This window comes from Syngnathus scovelli, chromosome 13 (assembly GCF_024217435.2).
Source record: "Syngnathus scovelli strain Florida chromosome 13, RoL_Ssco_1.2, whole genome shotgun sequence".
Taxonomy (NCBI): domain Eukaryota; kingdom Metazoa; phylum Chordata; class Actinopteri; order Syngnathiformes; family Syngnathidae; genus Syngnathus; species Syngnathus scovelli.
The window spans coordinates 221,595-229,094 of NC_090859.1; the positions used below are offsets into that span (position 1 = coordinate 221,595).

Consider the following 7,500-nt stretch of genomic DNA (forward strand, 5'->3'; position numbering starts at 1 on the left):
ATCCGCTCGGCGGGGGCTATTTTCGGCCACTTGGCTCGTGCGCACGGCCTCCCGGATGTGCCGGGCGGGTGCGCGAGCTCGCCGGCCGCTGGAAGTCGAATTAGGCGCCGCGACCACCTCCGCGGTGCTTATAAACAGCCGATCCGCTCGGCGGGGGCTATTTTCGGCCACTTGGCTCGTGCGCACGGCCTCCCGGATGTGCCGGGCGGGTGCGCGAGCTCGCCGGCCGCTGGAAGTCGAATGAGGCGCCGCGACCACCTCCGCAGTGCTTATAAACAGCCGATCCGTTCGGCGGGGGCTATTTTCGGCCACTTGGCTCGTGCGCACGGCCTCCCGGATGTGCCGGGCGGGTGCGCGAGCTCGCCGCCCGCCGGAAGTCGAATGAGGCGCCGCGACCACCTCTGCGGTGCTTATAAACAGCCGATCCGCTCGGCGGGGGCTATTTTCGGCCACTTGGCTCGTGCGCACGGCCTCCCGGATGTGCCGGGCGGGTGCGCGAGCTCGCCGGCCGCTGGAAGTCGAATGAGGCGCCGCGACCACCTCCGCGGTGCTTATAAACAGCCGATCCGCTCGGCGGGGGCTATTTTCGGCCACTTGGCTCGTGCGCACGGCCTCCCGGATGTGCCGGGCGGGTGCGCGAGCTCGCCGGCCGCTGGAAGTCGAATGAGGCGCCGCGACCACCTCCGCGGTGCTTATAAACAGCCGATCCGTTCGGCGGGGGCTATTTTCGGCCACTTGGCTCGTGCGCACGGCCTCCCGGATGTGCCGGGCGGGTGCGCGAGCTCGCCGCCCGCCGGAAGTCGAATGAGGCGCCGCGACCACCTCTGCGGTGCTTATAAACAGCCGATCCGCTCGGCGGGGGCTATTTTCGGCCACTTGGCTCGTGCGCACGGCCTCCCGGATGTGCCGGGCGGGTGCGCGAGCTCGCCGGCCGCTGGAAGTCGAATGAGGCGCCGCGACCACCTCCGCGGTGCTTATAAACAGCCGATCCGCTCGGCGGGGGCTATTTTCGGCCACTTGGCTCGTGCGCACGGCCTCCCGGATGTGCCGGGCGGGTGCGCGAGCTCGCCGGCCGCTGGAAGTCGAATGAGGCGCCGCGACCACCTCCGCGGTGCTTATAAAGTGCCGATCCGCTCGGCTTGGAGCTATTTCCGGCCTCCCGTTGGTGCCGGGCGGCGTGCGCGAGCTCGCCGGCCGCGATCTCCTCCGCGGTGCTTATAAACAGCAGCATGCGCACGGCCTCCCAGAATTTGAACACATTTCGTCAATAAATTTCGCATATTGAATTTTGAAGTTTAATATAATGCAACAATTGAGCTCGACTTATACAAAGGATATATCATAAAATCGTAAATTTCCGTCGAATTTTAGGTGGTCGACTTATACACCGAGTCGACCTGTACACCGGCAAATACGGTAAATACGATTAAATAAAATGATACGACTGGCATAAAAACAAATGTAAACCACATAAAAATAAAAGTCACCATTACGTTGAATTATTGGGAGCACCGAGCTTGTTTCTCAGAAACGAGCCGGTCCCATCCAGACGTAATCGGAGACAATGAAACCCGAAGTGGTTAAGGTTTGTCTTTTAATGCAGGATGCTTGGTCTCCATGTGCCGAAGCAGTTTTGAAGGCTTCATTGGCTCGCTCGCTAGTTTGAGGGGCGATTGTGTCTATAAAATGCAAAATGTTGGGTCACCTCACGGCTTACGGCCATACTACCCTGAGAACGCCCGATCTCGTCCGATCTCAGAAGCTAAGCAGGGTCGGGCCTGGTTAGTACTTGGATGGGAGACCGCCTGGGAATACCAGGTGCTGTAAGCTTTTTCTTTTTCTTATGTGCACTTCAATCGTTTAAGAAGCTATTTTTTACAACACCCATCACGAATGGCATCCGGAAACAGCAAGCCTAATTTAAACTCCGACATTGAAACTATAACACGAGTTTGAAAGCTATATTATGTGGTGACATCCACAGCATTGTAGTTAATTTTTTTACCGCTAGAGAGCAGACTATGTACAGTGAGCATGGCTCCCTGTGAACTCAAAGCAGCAGGCTTGACTTGTAAAAGAACCCAACACAACACTTCCATGAAGTGATTTTAAACTTTTCAAGGCATTTATTTTGATTCAGCAAAATGCAGGTCGCAACGGCAAATTCGTGCTACCGCATAAAAAGCTGTCAATAACTTTTCATGATAGCCATGTTTCCAGAAAACACCAAAAGCCTTGGAAGAAAGCCTGTTTCGGCCCTGGTTGTAAAAAAAACAAAAAAAAACAAAAGGGAAGGGTGACCGTCCGGGAATACCAGGTGCTGAAAGCCTTTTTTTTTTTTTTCTTCCCACGTCAATTGTGAAAGGAAACTTTTACCACAGCCATCAAGTCCCGCCGCTGCTTGGCATGGTTTCAGGGGCGATTGTGTCTATAAAATGAAAAATTCTGAGCGGTCTCACGGCTTACGGCAATACTACCCTGAGAGCGCCCGCTCTCGTCCGATCTCGGAGGCTAAGCAGGGTCGGGCCTGGTTAGTACTTGGATGGGAGACCGCCTGGGAATACCAGTTACCGTAAGCTTTTTTTTTTTTTTTTTTTTTTTCTTATGTGCACTTCAATCGTTTAAGCCAAGAACTTTTTACAGCACCCATCACGAATGGCATTCGGAAACTGCAAGCCTAGTTTGAACTCCGACACTGAAACTACAACACGAGTTTAAAACCTACATTGTGTGGCGACAGCCATAGCATTGCAGTTCACGTTTTTACCGCTAGAGAGCAGACTATGTACAGTGAGCATGGCTCCCTGTGAACTCAAAGCAGCAGGCTTGACTTGTAAAAGAACCCAACACAACACTTCCATGAAGTGTTTTTAAACTTTTCAAGGCATTTATTTTGATTCAGCAAAATGCAGGTCGCAACGGCAAATTCGTGCTACCGCATAAAAAGCTGTCAATAACTTTTCATGATAGCCATGTTTCCAGAAAACACCAAAAGCCTTGGAAGAAAGCCTGTTTCGGCCCTGGTTGTAAAAAAAACAAAAAACAAAACAAAAGGGAAGGGTGACCGTCCGGGAATACCAGGTGCTGAAAGCCTTTTTTTTTTTTTTTTTCCCACGTCAATTGTGAAAGGAAACTTTTACCACAGCCATCAAGTCAAGCCGCTGCTTGGCAGTTTCAGGGGCGATTGTGTCTATAAAATGAAAAATTCTGAGCGGTCTCACGGCTTACGGCAATACTACCCTGAGAGCGCCCGGTCTCGTCCGACCTCGGAGGCTAAGCAGGATCGGGCCTGGTTAGTACTTGGATGGGAGACCGCCTGGGAATACCAGTTACCGTAAGCTTTTTTTTTTTTTTTTTTTTCTTATGTGCACTTCAATCGTTTAAGCCAAGAACTTTTTACAGCACCCATCACGAATGGCATTCGGAAACTGCAAGCCTAGTTTGAACTCCGACACTGAAACTACAACACGAGTTTAAAACCTACATTGTGTGGCGACAGCCATAGCATTGCAGTTCACGTTTTTACCGCTAGAGGACAGACTATGTACAGTGAATAAAGAGCATGGCTCCCTGTGAACTCAAAGCAGCAGTCTTTACTTGTAAAAGAACCCAGGACAACACATTGCGCTTCCATGTAGTGTTTTTACCTTTTTCATGACATTTATTTTGATACAGCCAAATGCAGGTTTTGTGCACTTCACTTTTCCGTTGGGCATTCGCGTATAACCCTATTCCAGTTACGGCCAGATTCTTTTAGACTAGTGGTCCCCAAACTTTCTTGCGCCACGGACCGGCGACGCGTCAGAAATATTTTTGCGGACCTGACTTTATATATATAAATAAACAATAAATCTATATAAATAAATACTACATTTATAATAAATATATATAAATAGGATTAAATAAAATGATACGACTGGAATAAAAACAAATATAAACCACATAAAAATAAAAGTCACCATTACGTTGAATTATTGGGAGCACCGAGCTTGTTTCTCAGAAACGAGCCGGTCCCATCCAGGCGTAATCGGAGACAATGAAACCCGAAGTGGTTAAGGTTTGTCTTTTAATGCAGGATGCTTGGTCTCCATGTGCCGAAGCAGTTTTGAAGGCTTCATTGGCTTGCTCGCTAGTTTCAGGGGCGATTGTGTCTATAAAATGCAAAATGTTGGGTCACCTCACGGCTTACGGCCATACTACCCTGAGAACGCCTGATCTCGTCTTATCTCGGAAGCTAAGCAGGGTCGGGCCTGGTTAGTACTTCGATGGGAGACTGCCTGGGAATACCAGGTGCTATAAGCTTTTTCTTTTTCTTATGTGCACTTCAAGCTCTTTTTTTTTTTTTTTTTTTTCTTATGTGCACTTCAATCGTTTAAGCCAAGACCTTTTTACAACACCCATCACGAATGGCATTCGGAAACTGCAAGCCTAGTTTGAACTCCGACACTGAAACTACAACACGAGTTCAAAACCTCTATGTACAGTGAATAAAGAGCATGGCTCCCTGTGAACTCAAAGCAGCAGTCTTTACTTGTAAAAGAACCCAGCACAACACATTGCGCTTCCATGTAGTGTTTTTACCTTTTTCATGACATTTATTTTGATACAGCCAAATGCAGGTTTTGTGCACTTCACTTTTCCGTTGGGCATTCGCGTAGAACCCTATTCCAGTTACGGCCAGATTCTTTTAGACTAGTGGTCCCCAACCTTTCTTGCGCCACGGACCGGCTACGCGTCAGAAATATTTTTGCGGACCTGCCTTTATATATATAAATAAACAATAAATCTATATAAATAAATACTACATTTATAATAAATATATATACCGTATTTGCCGGTGTATTGGTCGACCTTTTTCGATCCAAAATCGACCGAAAAAAATTGACCTCGACTTATACACCGAGTCATAAAATTTAACTTCGTATTCATCGCTTCAAATGTGATGGTAACCAAGGCCGTTTCTCATGCATCTCATTGTGCGTTGCACTTAGAAAATTTGAACCGGGCGGCGTGCGCGAGTGCGCGGCCCGCTGGAAGTCGAATGAGGCGCCGCGACCACCTCCGCGGTGCTTATAAACAGCCGATCCGCTCGGCGGGGGCTATTTTCGGCCACTTGGCTCGTGCGCACGGCCTCCCGGATGTGCCGGTCGGGTGCGCAAGCTCGCCGGCCGCTGGAAGTCGAATGAGGCGCCGCGACCACCTCCGCGGTGCTTATAAACAGCCGATCCGCTCGGCGGGGGCTATTTTCGGCCACTTGGCTCGTGCGCACGGCCTCCCGGATGTGCCGGGCGGGTGCGCGAGCTCGCCGGCCGCTGGAAGTCCAATGAGGCGCCGCAATCTCCTCCGCGGTGCTTATAAAGTGCCGATCCGCTCGGCTTGGAGCTATTTCCGGCCTCCCGTTGGTGCCGGGCGGCGTGCGCGAGCTCGCCGGCCGCGATCTCCTCCGCGGTGCTTATAAACAGCCGCATGCGCACGGCCTCCCGGAATTTGAACACATTTCGTCAATAAATTTCGCATATTGAATTTTGAAGTTTAATATAATGCAACAATTGAGCTCGACTTATACAAAGGATATATCATAAAATCGTAAATTTCCTTCGAATTTTAGGGGGTCGACTTATACACCGAGTCGACCTGTACACCGGCAAATACGGTAAATACGATTAAATAAAATGATACGACTGGCATAAAAACAAATATAAACCACATAAAAATAAAAGTCACCATTACGTTGAATTATTGGGAGCACCGAGCTTGTTTCTCAGAAACGAGCCGGTCCCATCCAGGCGTAATCGGAGACAATGCAACCCGAAGTGGTTAAGGTTTGTCTTTTAATGCAGGATGCTTGGTCTCCATGTGCCGAAGCAGTTTTGAAGGCTTCATTGGCTTGCTCGCTAGTTTCAGGGGCGATTGTGTCTATAAAATGCAAAATGTTGGGTCACCTCACGGCTTACGGCCATACTACCCTGAGAACGCCTGATCTCGTCTGATCTCGGAAGCTAAGCAGGGTCGGGCCTGGTTAGTACTTGGATGGGAGACTGCCTGGGAATACCAGGTGCTGTAAGCTTTTTCTTTTTCTTATGTGCACTTCAAGCTCTTTTTTTTTTTTTTTTTCTTATGTGCACTTCAATCGTTTAAGCCAAGAACTTTTTACAGCACCCATCACGAATGGCATTCGGAAACTGCAAGCCTAGTTTGAACTCCGACACTGAAACTACAACACGAGTTAAAAACCTCTATGTACAGTGAATAAAGAGCATGGCTCCCTGTGAACTCAAAGCAGCAGTCTTTACTTGTAAAAGAACCCAGCACAACATATTGCGCTTCCATGTAGTGTTTTTACCTTTTTCATGAAATTTATTTTGATACAGCCAAATGCAGGTTTTGTGCACTTCACTTTTCCGTTGGGCATTCGCGTAGAACCCTACTCCAGTTACGGCCAGATTCTTTTAGACTAGTGGTCCCCAACCTTTCTTGCGCCACGGACCGGCTACGCGTCAGAAATATTTTTGCGGATCTGCCTTTATATATATAAATAAACAATAAATCTATATAAATAAATACTACATTTATAATAAGTATATATACCGTATTTGCCGGTGTATTGGTCGACCTTTTTCGATCCAAAATCGACCGAAAAAAATCGACCTCGACTTATACACCGAGTCATAAAATTTAACTTCGTATTCATCGCTTCAAATGTGATGGTAACCAAGGCCGTTTCTCATGCATCTCATTGTGCGTTGCACTTAGAAAATTTGAACCGGGCGGCGTGCGCGAGTGCGCGGCCCGCTGGAAGTCGAATGAGGCGCCGCGACCACCTCCGCGGTGCTTTTAAACAGCCGATCCGCTCAGCGGGGGCTATTTTCGGCCACTTGGCTCGTGCGCACGGCCTCCCGGATGTGCCGGGCGGGTGCGCGAGCTCGCCGGCCGCTGGAAGTCGAATGAGGCGCCGCGACCACCTCCGCGGTGCTTATAAACAGCCGATCCGCTCGGCGGGGGCTATTTTCGGCCACTTGGCTCGTGCGCACGGCCTCCCGGATGTGCCGGGCGGGTGCGCGAGCTCGCCGCCCGCCGGAAGTCGAATGAGGCGCCGCGACCACCTCCGCGGTGCTTATAAACAGCCGATCCGCTCGGCGGGGGCTATTTTCGGCCACTTGGCTCGTGCGCACGGCCTCCCGGATGTGCCGGGCGGGTGCGCGAGCTCGCCGGCCGCTGGAAGTCGAATGAGGCGCCGCGACCACCTCCGCGGTGCTTATAAACAGCCGATCCGCTCGGCGGGGGCTATTTTCGGCCACTTGGCTCGTGCGCACGGCCTCCCGGATGTGCCGGGCGGGTGCGCGAGCTCGCCGGCCGCTGGAAGTCGAATGAGGCGCCGCGACCACCTCCGCGGTGCTTATAAACAGCCGATCCGCTCGGCGGGGGCTATTTTCGGCCACTTGGCTCGTGCGCACGGCCTCCCGGATGTGCCGGGCGGGTGCGCGAGCTCGCCGGCCGCTG

General features: G+C 50.8%; 2 non-coding genes and 3 pseudogenes across 2 annotated transcripts; all 5 read left to right on the top strand.

Annotated features, from left to right (window-relative positions):
- The first annotated feature begins 1,711 nt into the window (after window positions 1-1,711).
- On the top strand, window positions 1,712-1,830 carry LOC125980259 (5S ribosomal RNA). Its single transcript, XR_007485573.1, has one exon. It is a non-coding gene; the product is annotated as a 5S ribosomal RNA (ribosomal RNA).
- Window positions 1,831-2,460: 630 nt separating this feature from the next.
- Window positions 2,461-2,579, top strand: LOC125980297 (5S ribosomal RNA; annotated as a pseudogene).
- A 643-nt stretch (window positions 2,580-3,222) lies between these two features.
- On the top strand, window positions 3,223-3,341 carry LOC125980227 (5S ribosomal RNA; annotated as a pseudogene).
- An 842-nt stretch (window positions 3,342-4,183) lies between these two features.
- LOC125980290 (5S ribosomal RNA) lies at window positions 4,184-4,302 on the top strand (annotated as a pseudogene).
- Window positions 4,303-5,948: 1,646 nt separating this feature from the next.
- LOC125980265 (5S ribosomal RNA) lies at window positions 5,949-6,067 on the top strand. The gene has a single exon (XR_007485579.1). It is a non-coding gene; the product is annotated as a 5S ribosomal RNA (ribosomal RNA).
- The last annotated feature ends 1,433 nt before the right edge of the window (window positions 6,068-7,500 follow it).